Below are 16539 nucleotides of genomic sequence, written 5' to 3'. Positions count from 1 at the left end.
CTGATCAATTCATCCATGAGTCCAAGAGAATTTCCTCTAAGTGTTCTTGAGATATCGTTTTCATAAGAATCTGAACATAGTGCTCCTGACCACTTGCTGCTGGTAGGGAAGGGGAATACAAAGCAATAAGTGTTAGTGTAACCCACTTGACAGGTAAGTACACACTAGGTTCGCAGGGCAAAGTAATAAGAAGAGATTGGACACCGCAATGAGTAAAAGGAACACACAGGTAGATTTAAGCAAAACACTGTATTAACATATATAGAAAATAAACAGTTTACATACACTGCCGACAGTTACTTTTGTTCTTATTTGAAATGTCTTTTTTACCGGGTGCACCCTAAATAAAATAAAATGTTTTACCCAAAAGAAATAGTTCAATTCGAAAGTTCTTGGAAGTCCTTCCCCACAACCCTACCACTCTGGCAGGACAGAGAATGAAGAATGGAAAGGTTCCTCCTCAATCCAAAATGCTCACGCGGGTAGCTCGCCATCCCCCTCGTCAGGGAGAGAATCACTCCAAATCCACGGTCCAGGATCTCAGGGTATCCAAAAAACCCAGCCTGTATAATATAACAGACTGATATAAATCTATTCAACCTTTCTTAACTGTACAGTTTAATTTTATCAATATCAATGTATAATGCAACTTTTCACTGTTAACTTGTTAAAAGATAACTGCTGCATCGCAATATTAACACATGAAATGTCCACTTCACTGTTTTGTAGTGAGAAAACCATTAATATAAGACCACTCACAGTTCACCATTAAATGCTCAGATTACTGATACCTCGTACCTATACACACCACAGCACAGTAATATACAGAATATATAGCTTCATAACCCATGAAACTCAGCTAAATGATGTCTTTCTCTGTTCATACAATGTAAATAACATGCACGCATACTCATTTTACACACATATTCCCGTTTTCCTTTACTATCATTAGAAAAATACCACAACACTGTGACTTTATGTTCCCACTCGGTAGCTAACCCACCACGAGGCTAAGCTAATTCACAGAGCTATTTGCTAATACAGATAGTACTCACCGGGACAATAAAATAATAAAACAAACACAAGATGTTCCCAGGGTCGCTTCAGTGGTTCACCGGACTTTTCTCTGTTTACACAGTTCCTCCTTTTAACAATATAAAGTGTATTTTTTAAAGTTTCATCACTCCAAAACCTCTGTGTCTCAATTATCGTCCTGCTGCTCTCTGTGTATTTTTCACACACTACCGCAGCGTCTCTAACGTGAAGGAGGCGGGACATGCGTTGCCTTAACCAATAGCAACTCAGCTAAACTGAAATGAACCAATGAAATCAATTTGAAAAGTTTTTCTTCACAGGACCATCTACTGAATCAAAAAGACCTCTGAGATCAAATGAAATGATCAATGAAATGAAGAATAAAATAAAGAATGTAGTTATGAATTAAATAATAAATGTATAAATTAAATAAAAATAATTCTCAGTGAAAGAACATATTTCTAACATATTTCTCATATTTGTAACACTTTCTTCCAACATATTTAGTAACAGTTGGGTTTCTTTTTCCAACAGGTTACATTAGCATAAAAACGACATGTGGAGTTTGCATGTTCTTAATATGTAGTCTGATGGTTGTATGTTTGGACGGATCGATCTACTCACACAATTACAGCTAACTTTCTTCCTTGTTGGTGTTTGCCCTGATAGAAGGACAAAGACCTTACTTCTCTCTCTCGCTCACTTAATTCTTAGTGACAAGTGAAAGTGGAAGGTGACTCATTAGATGCCCCCCCCCCCCCCCCCCCCCCGATGGAGATGTGGGGGTCACCTTACACTGCTCGGTTTTCAGCCCTAAGTGCAGCCGCCTGCTGTGACACACGACAGCACAGGACGGGTAATACGTCAGACCCCGAACAAAGCACAAACTCTCAGTCTAACCAGGCGGCACAACGCACACGGCCTCAGCAGCTCCGCACCCTGTGACAAAAGATCCACTGTCCTAGGATCAGCTGGGGGAAAGAAAGCGAAGCAACAACAATCTGCTGGTGGAGAAGGACACACAACGGGACCAGCGCATGCTAAATGTGACCAAGCGCGTGCAGCAGCTCATGTCGAGAACAGGGCTGGCAAAAAAAAGGCAGAGTGTGTTTAAACAGGAGGTGGAGAGTCACACCATTAACACGTGTCAGAGGTGGAGGACTGTTGCACAGTGGTGCCCCAACACCTACAGCTGCTGAGGTGAGAAGATCACCAGCACTGAAGTGAACAGCACATGCAGGTCTGTTCGAGGACATGTGCATGAGAGTGTGGTGCAGTCCAACGCCCCCCCCCCGATCAGAGGAGGTCAGAGAGTCAGGTCGAGGCCCCGCCCACACAACAACAAGCATTTTGTTTATTACTAAGGTTAATGGTCAAAACCTGAATGGCAACCTGTATCTCACCGTAAGAATAAATGATTTGGATTAATTTGCTTGGTTTTTGGCTTTTACTAGGATATTATCCTGCTGCACATGGGCTCACTTGGACTATTGTGTTCTCTCAAGCAGCCCCTTCGGATCATTTCAGGAGAATATCCTAGGATTGACGTTGACCACAATCCCTATCGCCCAGACTCACAAAATGGTGGCTCCCATAGTCGACACACTGGAAAAACCTCATTAAACACCTTGAAAACCTCTTTTTAGGCACTTGCATTGTGTTGTGATGATTTTGTATACTCACACACTACGTGAAGCTGGAGAGAAAAAGTACAACGGTATAACTCGGTGCACTTTCTCGATAAGATGTTAAATGAGGCAACACGAGTGAAATCTCTTGTGTGAGTGGACTAATTGTGTAGCCGACTAAGCGCTATCGCTGTGACTCATTGTCGAGCAGCGACATTCTTAAAGGAAATCGTCAGGAAACTGTTTCTGCAGCCCGGTGAATATCCACATCTCACGAGCGCCTGGGGGACAAAAGGACGGACACAATATATAAGAACACACAGAGACTCCGAGAGAAGGACGACAAATAAAAACATCTCAGATTGTTTGTGTTGTCGGCGAGACAATCATATACCGGCCGTCGTATCTGTCATGTCTGCATTTATTTGGTTACACCGTCTTTGTTCCCCAGATAAACTCAATCCTCTCAGCCTATTCCTCCGGGTGCCTCCTCTGCACTCTATTTACTCTAAAAACCACAGTTTGTCACAGCAGCATTGTTAAGAGTCTCTCTCTCTCTCTGTGTGTGTGTGTGTGTGTGTGTGTGTGTGTGGATGGATCCAGCTCTAACCTGCTCCGTCTTTTCAGCAGGGCTCCATGAAGCTATACCCAGTGGTTCCATCTCCACAGTACAGAGTTGTGCAGGGATTCATTAGCGGATTCCCCAAAGACAATCGCTGGGAGGATGTCAGCTTGTGTGTCTGTTGCAGCTCTTCTCACACAGCCCCGGGAGAAGCCCACACAACCATGTTTCTGTGTGTTCTTTTTTTTGTCTGTGTATACGGGATTGTTTTCTGATAGGATGTCAAGTCTGCACCTTTTTTTTTGTTCTTCGGCAAAGAAGCCGTTATAGAAAGATCACTGCGACTTCACTTGTGTGTTTTTTTCACGTCATGTGCTCTTTTTGGAGTTATGTATTTTTAAAGATTCACTTTAGGGCTCTGTGCTTTGGCAGAGGTGCTAATGCAGTCTGGCACATGTGGCTGATTTAGAGCAGCATGGCTGCATAGGAGCTCCCACAGGAGCTGCCTACACGCCCCACTCACTCAGGACATGGACTGTATAGAAAACTGGACACGTCTTCCTCCTTTCGCACAAAAACGAAGCCAAATGTCCCACATCCATCTTGCCCTTTTAAGGTCATTCATTAGTGAGGTGCGGTATCGAGGTCCCTCCAAAACGAGCACTCACCAGTCGGGAGTCAGTCACAGCTATAGACTAAATAAAGATGGACGACATGGCTGCTCACCTAAAGTGAAGCCAGAGTGTCTCTATCGCCCCCTGATGGTTGACTGCATTATGAATCATCCATTCTGCCGATGGATGGGCCATGGACTAAACAATAAACTCAAAGTAGACGTTAAATTCAAAAATTGGTTAATGTTGATTTAGGTCTTTTTTATCCCCCTGATATTTGTTCAAATGGAAATCTCCAGGAAGTTTTGTTTTGATTAGTTATTTTATGATTTATGACATTTTAGCTTAATTTCTTAGTGGCAGGAAGTGGAAACACAATACCCATCTTCATAAACAGTCTCAGCTGTCAATCATGATATTTCACCCTTTCTTTAATGGCATCAAACAACTAATTAAAACCAAATCACAGGAATTAGCACTTGAAAAAAAACTGTGCGATAAGATCTGTCATCCCTTCATCATCCCGCTCCAGCTGTGTTCCTCAGGCACATACAGCAACATGAGAAAGCCTTCATGTAATTGTCGGAGAGAAAGTTATTGAACTATTCCTTTAAACTTGCTCTTAAACATCTGACAGCGTCTGTTAGTCGTCTGAATTCAAAAGGCTCCACGGGAGGAGAGATCTTCACATATCTGAAATATCACATAGGCCTCCACTCGGCTTTTCATTACAGTGAATCACTGTGAAGATGAGCAGTGGATCAATATGTTCTTTGTATTTTCTACACATTTCATGAACAATCAGACGGGCAGTCAAATTATACCTTATAGGCTTCACCAGGAAAATAAAGCTGAGACTTAAAGCTAAATAAGAGAAGAGCTGGTCCTTGTATTAAAAAGACACTAATAGAATAAAGGACGTGTGTAGCTCGCACATTCACAATTATTTAAATCAGAGGAGAGTAGAAAGGAAAGGAGAGAAACAGGTAAAGACAGATAAAAGGTGGAAGCTGAGACGGAACTTATTCAATTGAAGGAGGCGAACGTGAAGAGAAGGCTCCTGAGCCTCAGATGTGAGATAGGGAGTGACTGCTGCTCTGATTGGAGCGAGGAGGATCGTTACAGCAGCGAGGTCCAGGAGCCAGAGGAGTAATCATTGATGGCAGCGTGGAGACTACTGCCCGTGTGTGGGGCCGGATAATGACCTGAGCACAAACACAGGCCGTCTGAAGTTCCCTGAATGGGTCGTAAAGAAGGATGAGAGTCCAGTTCATGGGTTTCAACTGGTCCTGGGATGGACGAGCACTGCAGGAAGTGGACTTTGGACACAACGGCGGAGACCTGCTGCAATAATAAACCCCCTGTTTGTTGTATTTGGGGAAATTACATCATAAAAAATAAATAAACAGTGTCAACAATCTGCGAGGACTCTTGCTAATTTGGGCAAACCTAATTTTTGTAATGTATAATTCACTGACTATTTTAGTTGAACATGATTACGTTTGTTAATTACGACTTTCTACACAAACACCTGCTGAGAATGTTGGAAATGTAAATTGGGCTTTGCAGGTATTCTGTCATAACAGATGGAGAAAAAAGAATCCAATTAAATTCTGATGTAATTGTGACATCAGACATTATACTCCTCTCCACGGGGACCTGGAAATATCTTTTCTCTTTTTGTTTGAACCAAATTTCATTGAAGTGTGTTCACGTACCAGCTAATCCAAAAACAAAAAAAATCAAGGGGACACTTAAATCACACATTAGATCTTGATGAACTAATTATTCAAGTTGAAAAACCTTTACTGATGTACATCGTGTAATTTGTTGGGAACTAAACGACGTGACAACGGTCAATGGAAACCAGAATCACCAACCCACTGGATGGCTGGGTTCAAAACCACACAGGAAATCAAGGTAAGATAATTTAAATCACAGCAGATCCAACTTGAATTTCATCACGACAACTCTAAATGGGACTCATTAGTGTGTTTGGCCTCCTCGTGGCTAAATCCACTCCTGACATCATCTGGGCATGATGCTCCTGATGAGTCAGCAGAAGGTGTCCTCAGGGGAGGTTCTACTCCCAGACCTGGATCAGGGCATCAGTGAGATCCTGGACTGGTACTTGGTATTGTTGGATGCACCGATATATAATGTCCCATGGGTGATCGATTGGATTACAGTCAGGAGGTTTTGAGGCCCAGTCACCGGCATCAATGCACTGGGAGGAACCAGGACCCACTGGTCTGACAGTCGCTCTGAGGATTTCATCCCGGTACCCAACAGCAGTAAAGGTCCCATTCACTATATGACTTGGAGGTCTGTGCTGCTCCAAGGATCTGCCCCCCCCCCCCCCCCCACACCATCACTGACCCATCACCAAACTGGTCATGCTGGATGATGCTACAGGCAGCATCCAGTCACCCCAGTGTCTCCATGCTTATTTTCAACCTGTCCAACCTGCAGTACTTTTAATGAGTCCAAACATATTCACTGTGACTCCTTCGACTGAGCTGTTTGTAGCACAACATGAATAAACGTCTGTATTAATCCAAGTCACACACAGGCCCTGGTTATTCACTCTGTGCTGTTCATGCTGTGTAAAAAAATAATGTGTCGTGTCAGATCACGATTGAGAAAATTGTTCCACTCAGGTGTCTCTAAACTAAACATTTACACATTGACTATAATTCAACTTCACTAATTATAAATTAGATGTTTTTTGTTTTTCTGGGTCTGTGTTGAAATATTAAGCAACTCTGCTCCGTTTTGTTCTGTTCTATTAAAAAAAGCAGCTGTAACAGGCAGACAGTTATCATGTACCTGTAATTCATACCATCAGCAGCTCGAGCCTGAACCCCCCCCCCCACCCCACACACACACACCTCTGTCACTGTCACTGGGTGTAATTGGTCAAGAACCGGATTTAATTGTGTGGACTTGTGTTTCCCACAAACTGGACAGACAGCGCGGTGCATCTGGTTATTGTATCTGCCGCCTGCTGGAAGACGTTAGCATCACTGGAATATTTCTCCGGGATTTCATCAGTCTGTCCGCATTCCACCGCCAGCTCCTTCCATTTAATTGGATATCATCCACTCCATCCTCCCCACTCAGCCCCCATGATGACACACACACCACCCACACCCTAAGACACACGCTGACGTCTTCATATTGCAGCATGTCCGTGTCAAAGAGGACGGATGTTAATGAAACTGCTGTCACCCCCCCCCCCGTCCGATCTCCTCCCTAATGAGTTTGAGAGGGATTGGCTGAGACCTGTCCACAGGTGGTCGGGTGTGGGTAGAAGAAATGAAGATGAGCTTTACGGTAAATACACAAAATGTCTATATCTATCTTTCTAGAGTCCAATTGGACAGCATTTAAAATGTGCTTACTAAGCAGTCAAACAAACACAAACAGTAAACACAGAAAGCACAAGTGTTTATTGATATGTTGCATAAAATATACCAGAATAAGGAGGATTTCACGATTATTAGATTAAACATGTAAAATACTTCTTTATTTATTATTGCAGAGAAGTTATTTTTAGATTTGATGTTTTAGACCATCTTGTTTTGACACGTTAGAGTATCAGCATGTTACTAGATTTATGTTATTATACAGTTATTATATATTTCTTATAGCCGATGACACATTGTCATCCTGGTCTTTGCGCCCAACGATCTGCCTAGATAGAAATGAAATAAATGAGTTGTTGGCTTGTTAGTTTGTTTCCAGGATTAATCAAAAACTATTAAATGGATTTCCATGAAATTTGGTAAAGGATGGAACAAAGTTAAGTTTTAATTACGTTTTCTCTTGGACCTGCATGGACGAAGGGTCGTTTCCAGGATTTCTTCTTCACTTCCTCGTTTATAGATCTTTTGACAATGTCACTGGCTTCCCAGGGGAATAATTCATAGATCGTGAGAAATAGAAAAAATAAAACATCAGACACATTTAGATGACTGATCTCGGAGTGTGTGCAATTTGGTGCAGCTTGAATAAATCTAAATGGACCGGTCGGCCTTGGTGCAGTGGTACGCTCCGTCCTAGCACCTCTCTTTCATTAAGCTGCAGTTTTGACTTGTCTGATAACCTTCATCTTGAAAGCTCAGTACAGGACACATGCATGTTAACATTACTGGGTGGATATTTAAAGGAAGGTGAGTCGTTGGAGCCAGTGTCCAAAGAGAATGTGGGGTTAAATAGCTAAATACTGTTTGAACCTCATTTACATTCGATCACATTAGTCACATTGCATATATCAGCTGTCATTCCACCTTGGAGTCCTCTTCTGGAGGGAGCCTACAGGCAGGATACATTATTCTGTAAGAAGACTCATTGGTTTCACATATTGTTTCTCAATCCTCCAATCCGGTCGTTATTCATGTTCAGGGAGACGCATTACGGCAAGAGACAGGTCGCCGCTCCATCACTGTCCAAAACAAATAAACTGACAATCATCCCCACTCCCATTCACACACACACACACACACACACACACACACACACACACACACACACACACACACACACACACACACACACACACACACACACACACACACACACACACACACACTTACACTCACACTTAACGTCTTTTGACTGTGGCAGAATCAGAAAGCTGCTCGTGCTTGACACCACATGTAAACTCCACATCGCCTACACAGTGAACCCAGGACCTTCTTCTTTGCAAACAACAGCATCATTTCAAACATTGTTCAGAACTTTTACATATTAATTGTTGTTTTTTGATTTCTTTTACAATCAGGACCAAACTTTCTTCCACAAAATGAGCCCTTCATAGTGCTAATGAGGGGCTCAAAACTATACTTACGTTGTGTGATTTAAATATTCTACGACAAAGTGTTTTATTCATGGTTTTTTTCCCAAGCACTTTACAGACTGATTATTGATTTTATTACTATTGTTGCCGAGAGACTCAAACTTATACACGAGTTATACGAGGAGTGAATCCGGCTGTACTCGTACATTATTCATATGCTCCTATATTCAATACTATTAACATGGGGGAGATGGGAGTTGTACTTTCCCTCGTAAATGTATTCAGCATCGGGTGTGCAGCCTCATCTTTTCCTGTAGTATATGTCCTGTAATGTATACAGGACATATTGGGAATGAGGATACCACTTCTGCTGTTGCACTGTGGGAAACCACTTCTGGGTTTAGGGATTCATAAGTCCAGAAGGATTTTTAGAAGTTTGAAACTCATCTGTACCAAACTCTCCAACGCACAACCCTGACCAGAAAGAAGCAGTTGAGCAATTTACATTTTTCACTCATAAGTTCTTCACAATTATTTTCTCTCACTGAATAAGTATAATCGTAAATTTAAGTCATTTTCAAATTTATTTTTTGCCTCCATTGGATAGAAACAATTTGGAGACAGAACATAGACACAAGATGGATGACATTTCAGCTCCACATAATTTAATCCACATCTTCTTGATTGCCCCCTGGTGGCTGGCTGCAGTACAAATCTACTCAAACAAATTAATAAACACAACAAGGTTCGTTTTGGTTTTAATTATTTGATGCTGTAAAAACAGGTTGAGATGTCATGATTGACAGCTGCCACCAACTTGTGATTGGCCGAGCACATGCAGAGGTGGGACCTTGAAATATCACTAATATGGGGTCTGTGCAAGATGACAACAACCTTATTTTGATAATAAAACTTATTTTTGTACATTAGGGGAAGTGGAGGCAGGTTGCACATTGTTATATACACTATAAGAAAAACAAGTAGAAAACCACAGATATTTTATGAGTGCTTTTATTGAAAATTGTACTGGATAAGGTAAAAAAGCTGTTTTAAACCAGTCCACACCAGTTTGGATTCAACGCACTCACGCCAAGAAATAATACCTAGAAAAATTTAAGATGGAATTGAAGTCACTCGAGTAGATTTGTTTGCATTTCCGATGCGTCTCGAGAACCACTTCACTGTATCGGACCAGTAATGGACCCGGGCGGCGACATGAGTTCTGCAGGTAATGAGAGAAATGAGAGAAAGGAATGTGTGGTTCTGATTAATTTACGATTATGAAAAAAGGGGGAAAAACAAGATGGAAATCAGCAGAAAGACAAGACGTCTGTCTCCAAGAGGTTTCCCTTATTACAGGCCGTTAGCCGACCAGAGGAATTTCAATATGTGGCAACCTATCAGGGTTGTCAATCGCAAAATGGGATGTTGCCCACAAGCTGCACTCATGTATCTGCCTGAGCATGCATGCACACACAAACACACACAAACACACACAAACACACACGTTTCTGTTTTCATCAGCCAAAACATTCATGGATACATTTTCACTTCAGAATAGACAAGTAACAGCCTTTTATTTTCTTCCTCAATTCACAAATGGAATTGAGATTAAAAAAAATGTACCAAATCATGATATAATTCCAGACTTATTGACTATTTAAGTCATATTTTACATATTTCTGACTATTGTTGGAGCTGCAATGGTTCTCAGGTGAAGTCGGTGTGAAATCCCAGAGCCATGATGGATGATGGTTTGGATTCTAGCAGCTGAATCTTCAGTTCTCAAACGTATTCAACCTTTTAATTCCACGTGGGTCTGAATCGTCTGACTCAACAGAGAAGGAGTTATTTCCATTAATCCAGGCGTGGATCGTTGTTTCTCAAAATGGATTCAGTTTAAGTGTGTGCCGGGTAAAATATCCTCCTACGCAAACTGAGCGTCTAAATGAAAAGTGCAAAGTGAACTTTTTAAGTGCTTCTTCCACGTCACTCTTTTGCTAAGCTGATTCTATTTAAACTAATTTTCTGCTCTGTTTTAAATGCATGATGACCAGCTTGCGTCTTCTTTTCCACTCACTGTTGTTTAGATATATTTGCAGAGGCAAGAACAAAGAGCAACACAAAGACTAAATACACACAGTTAACAACACACTGGTGAAAACAGTGAAGACGAGAAGGTCATCAACAAAGGAGGCAAATAAAGGAAGTAAAGCAAGAGACACACAAGGAAAGAAGTTTCAAAATAAAACAGGAAAAGATCCCCACTTCTGTATAGATCGACAGAACATTTTGAAATAACCTCAGAAACGTAGTGCAGTAATGCATTAGCTAGAAATCTAGAGAGGAGGTACTGGAGTAAAACCTGTCAATCTCAGCATCTAGAGTTTGAGTAAGAAGACAAAACTCCACCATGGTTAATTACTTACCGAAGAAAAAAACACTTTTTCCTTCATCTGATGCTGTTTTTCAAAATATAAACCACAAAAACATTTCCAAAGCAATGTTGTGCACTTACAGCTGTTGATCTGAGGCCCCTTGAAAAGTTGAAAAAGAAACCGTGCCACCACATGATGCACATCCTTCTCCGAGCATAAACTGCCGGAGCAATTAACCCACAGTTAATTAGAAAATTTCCCCCCCTGTAATTCACTGGGATGAGGCTGAGGTGCGGCCGTGGTACAGTGGGTGATTCATGGCCCACTGGTAATCACAGAAGAGCAGCAACCAGGATACTTGAATTAATCACACCTTCATTTACTTCGCAGAAATTGCCCACCACGGCTTTATGATTTAACCGTGTTTACCCACTGAAACTACACTGTATCTTCCCAGCACTTCCATCCTGGCCTGCTCAGTATGCCCGTGCAGTCCCAGTTTGAACAGTTCTAAGGCACTTTCTTAATGCTTCTGCATATTCACGAGCTGTTGGATGTGAATTACAATGACCGAGCTTCTTTCAAATCATCACTCCGCAGGGAATTAAACCACTCGGGCTTTAATCTGACGTGTTTAGAGCCAAGTTAATAAACATTGAGGATTGAATATGCTCGTGAACTTTTTCCTTCCGATGAGTTTACTTAAAAAGATTTATTTTAAATATTGGACTTTCCAACTTTCCACAGGCGTTCTGATATAGCTGGAGTCAGTGTGTGACGGTCTGGAGTCTGAGGTTATCAGTTACACCCAGGGCTTGATGAACCTTCTTGAGGGTCCAGATGCAAAAAGAATGAGCGGCCAGATCCCTATTAAACAGATTCCCATTCAATGTTTTTCTGAACTCTGTTCTGCTGTCCAATAATTTCAGGAAATATGACGTGTAAGCAGAAAACTGAAATCATTTTCACACTTCTCGTGTCTTGCAGGGACTCGAGAGCCGGTGATTAAACAGGGGCCGGCTTCAGGCTCCGACCAGTGGGGCGCATTCTAAATTTAATTAGCAATCAGCTGAGACTCAGTCGGCACTCGGTCGCACAGTTTCCTCTTTAATAGTCAAATTTTAAAAATATAAAGATAAGACGTGAAGTTTTTCCTCCTTCTGCTGAAAATGTAACGATCTTAGATACTCTCGTATCTGTATTATTAATAAACTCATATTTTGTAGTATTATTAGATGGAGATAGAATCAACACCTTGTGGGAATTGCATTTAAACACAGAAAACAATTCCTGAAGCTGGGAACACAAGTCTGTGTTTCGTTTATTTTTGTAGCTCAAAACAGAAAACCCAAATAGCGCGAAGTTACCCAGCAAGCACTGGGCTCAACGTCATCACGCACATATATATTTAAAGGAACACAATCCCGGCACAGTCATACTTAACACATTAATTAAATAACGGCATGAAACAACAGTGTATATAACCACACTAAAAACAAGGGTGAATTATGTAAGTCACATTCACTACAAGCTAACACATAACTGACAATAACAAAAAATCCTACAAATTGTACTTACTAAACAGCAACTTTATAAGTAAAAACATATAAGACATTATGAGTATTGCTTTAGGAGTATTGCACATGTGAGAGTTCAAATAGTAGCACCAAAAAGTCAAAAGTATAAATTATTGTACAAATTATGGGTTTGAGGGTTAACTCTACCATTTCCTCATGTTGATATGAACAGCCTGTGAGTAAGTCGTCTTCTTCATGTCTATGCACAGATCCATATCCAGCTCCAAATCTCTCCTGACGCAGCTCTCTCACTTCGAATGCATGACTCACGCCCCGTACCCTACAATTCAGTTTCATCATCGTGCGGTCGACTTTCATCAAACCTGGGATTACACTCAGGTTGATCACATCCGCGTGGCTCCTTCAGTTTCACACTAAACTTGAGATTGCATGAAGTCAAACGATCTGTAGGCGCTCGACAGGAAGCAGCTTGAGAGATCTGCCAGCCCACTTAATGATCACATGCAGTCGAGAGAGGAAGTGATTGAACAGTTTAACGTTTTCTTGATCTTGAAGCTCTGATCCTCAGCAGAAAAAAGTGTGTCGAGTTTCAGATATAAGGTGTGTTGGATTTATGTCACTGTGCTGTAGGAGGCGTGAAGGGGGTGGGGGGGGGGGGGGGGCAATAAGGCTAGAAGTGACCATCACAAGTAGTCGCCAGGATAGGCAGTTGGGTGCATAGATATCTATATAAAGGCTAGATGTCTCGGCCAACGGAGTCGAACGTCGGCACATGGCGGCCATCTTGCCACAGGTAGCTCGCTCACCCATAACATTGTGTTGTAGTGGTACGTACTTTTTAAATAACCATAACTTGCTAAATATTCCACAGGTTTTTTAACGGTTCAGTTTGTTATAAACGTCAGAGGTCTAGTTATGACACTGCATACTTATGAATAATTATGTTATTTTCAAAAAAAATAGAATAATGTTATATATAGCTACAATATTTCCCTTTACAAATATACATCAAGAATTATTTTATTTAATTTTATTTAAAAAGTTAATGTACCACTTCCAACACAATGTTATGGGTGGGCGAGCTGCCTGTGGCAAGATGGCCGCCATGTGCGGACGTTCGACTCCGTTGGCCGGCAAAGCGGACGAGACATCTAGCCTTTATATATATATCTATGGTTGGGTGCACTCATTAGGATTTTAGTTCGTTTCTACCGGGGCTGGGGCATGGGGGTAGAATAGTCAATGGTTTGTGAGTACGTGTGGGAGAGTGAGGAAGAGAGCGATGTCCCCCAGTTCGTTCTGATGCCATTCGGTTTCATCTTGAAAAATATAAACTGCTGATCCCAGAACTCAGTTAGAAGCCTGCCCACACAAATTCTGGCACTCTCTCTCATTGGTGGCTGAGAGTGGACGGCAGAATTCTCAGGTTATTAAGAAGGACGGATGTTTGGCTGTTTTGGTTTAAAGGGAATGTCATCACCCTCCAACTCGCCTACTGGGTGCACACAGAAGATGGAGAAGCACTGAGCACCTGCTTGTGTTGTGATACCACTCTTAACACTGCATCCCTGACATCCGAACAAAAACCCTGAACCGTTACTTCACGTGCTGCATCAATTCACACTTCACCGTGTCAGCCCAGTCATGACAGCAATGTGACAGCACCGGCAACAGCAGAACAATTTAGCCTAACGCTCCGGAGTGGTGGCGGAGAACTTGTTAGCAAATACACCGCAGCAGAGGCCCTGACATTTCTACAGACACTCGGCTATTAGTGGAACTCCATTCCTCATGTCAGCCGCCGCAGCGAGGGAAGTGATGGAGTGTGATGGCAGTCGGGGTGTTACACGTTTTCACCTGGAGGGTTTTGAGCTGTCTTCCCTTTTGAGTGGCATGACACAACCCCCCCCCCCCCCCCCCCCCCCCCATCTGTGACCCACGGGGCAGATGAGGAGCCGGACTGTCACGCAGGAGCACCAGGCATCAGTGAGGCGGCTTGTCAGTCGGCAGCTCAGTTATCACACAGGTAGAGAGATGATATGTGAGTCTGTTATCAGCTGGTCGGCCGTGTGAGTGAATCGCAGCGAACTCTGAAATTAACAGACAAGATGGCTCCTCGGTAAAAAACCACAACTCGGCCACGTCTCTGAAACCGGTGCACGTGCAATGGATGGTAATTATCCCTCAGCTGTTTCTCTCGCCACACAGGTCTGAGAGATATGTCGCACAGAATTGATTAATTGTGTCATTTGTGTGTTGCTGGTGTGACATTAATGCTTTTAATAGGTAGATGTTCCCCCCTGCGGTGCGGAGATAAGGCCCCGGCAGCGCGTGCAGGCTGCTTTAGGATGAAGCCTGTCATGTTTGATGACTGTTTGTGGGAATGATGCATCATATCAGTCGCCCATATTGACACTTTGCTGTTATTTTTAGGACTCGTCTTGCTTAAATCCTCTCCTCCGTATCACAGGATTAAAAGGATTACCAGGGTGTCTGTGTGTGTGGAGCTGGATATCGACCAATGCCCTGAAGGAAACGGCACCTTCAGCTGTCGGTTGCAACACTTGACTTCCATTAACTCACGGTGCCGTTTTAATTAGTCCTCACTTGTCGTCTTACAAACTTAGGACATCTGCACAAGTGAGAAATCGGCGGTGGCTCGGTATCAGCATCGTCAGATACAGGTAAACACTCTTTGGTTATGAAGTTTCATTTATTAAGTTTAACTGAATAAAATAAGTGAAAAACATTCCATTAAGTCCTGATTCACATTATAAATCGTGATTTGCTTTGATAAATTCTGCTAAAAGTGTCATTCACTTACGTTTTGAAGGATTTATTTTAATATCTCTAATCGATTTGACAAATTAATTGACAGTTTGTAGCAAACATCAGAAAAACTCCAATTCATGGGTCCTTGAGAAATTCCCTTGAATTAGACTGTAAGTTAGCAGAAGTCTTACCACAGTAATTAGGAACCCACTTGTTATAATTTAGATTTTAGGAAGAAATTATGAAGCATTTAAGTGGAAAACCAGAAATCAACATTCATCAGAGCTTCCTAAAAAAAAACTAGTAAAATGAGCCAATTCAAATTTATGAAAACTTGGAATTAAGATTGTCTCAATTTTACACTTACCTACCACTTACCTTTCTACAACACTTTCTTCCACACTTTTCAATTTTCTCTTATAAGTAGAATAAAAACACCCATTACTGATAATTACCAGCAATGTTTGAGAAAAGTTTTTCAGGGAACAAACTTGAAACAACAGGCTTTTATGTAAACTTCCAAAGAACCACTCTGTATTACACCAAAATATAGAAATGCTGAAAATTCTTATAAGATGGCTGATAATTGATCTCCTGTTTTCCTGGAGTGCAGTCTAGAAACAGAGCCCTCTAAAGCAGTGTTTTTTGCGTCTTATTCTCAGTTGGACATTCTTGTCCTCCAGGGACGTCTCCGACACAGCAGTGCTCAGCGGGGGGGGGGCTCGAGAGTCTCCCTGCTGAGAAATAACCAACATTTGTTCCTGTTTTCCTGGCTGATTAGATTGTACATCAACCCTGCAATCGGCTTCTTAATTTCAATTAGTTTTTGTTCGAAATTAAACAACAACAACAACAACAACAACAACAGTGAGTTTTAAACGTGCTGGAACCTCATGTCGGACTAAAGCCAGGCTCGCTGTTTCCCCCCCATGTTTCCAGTCTCCACGCTGATATTCATCGTCTATTACTGACTCTGAAAATCCTCCTCAATTATACTGTAACAACAGTTCTCTGGTTCCGACAGGATTAATAACACCGAGCGGAGCCGCAGGAATGGAAATGACCTGACCTGCCCGAGAGGAGGGGATCAATTCCGAAACTCAATTCTTCTTCTTCTGTCTTCCATTTACCACGTAATGAGATTCACCCAAATAGTTGGGGTGGCGGAGTGATCAAGGCTCCGACAATGAAACGACATTATACACACAGCA

At 42.0% G+C, this 16539-nt stretch overlaps 1 long non-coding RNA gene across 1 annotated transcript; it reads right to left on the bottom strand.

Moving 5' to 3' along the window:
• Positions 1 to 230: 230 nt before the first annotated feature.
• Positions 231 to 1568, bottom strand: LOC128436920 (uncharacterized). The gene is made up of 2 exons (XR_008338127.1): positions 1056 to 1568; positions 231 to 563 (listed from the first exon to the last, which is right to left on the bottom strand). It is a non-coding gene; the product is annotated as an uncharacterized LOC128436920 (long non-coding RNA).
• Positions 1569 to 16539: the final 14971 nt, after the last annotated feature.

The sequence above is a fragment of the Pleuronectes platessa genome, chromosome 3 (genome assembly GCF_947347685.1).
Source record: "Pleuronectes platessa chromosome 3, fPlePla1.1, whole genome shotgun sequence".
NCBI classification, from domain to species: domain Eukaryota; kingdom Metazoa; phylum Chordata; class Actinopteri; order Pleuronectiformes; family Pleuronectidae; genus Pleuronectes; species Pleuronectes platessa.
The sequence above is the reverse complement of the archived record's forward strand: the minus strand, read 5'-3'. Positions and strand labels throughout refer to the sequence as shown.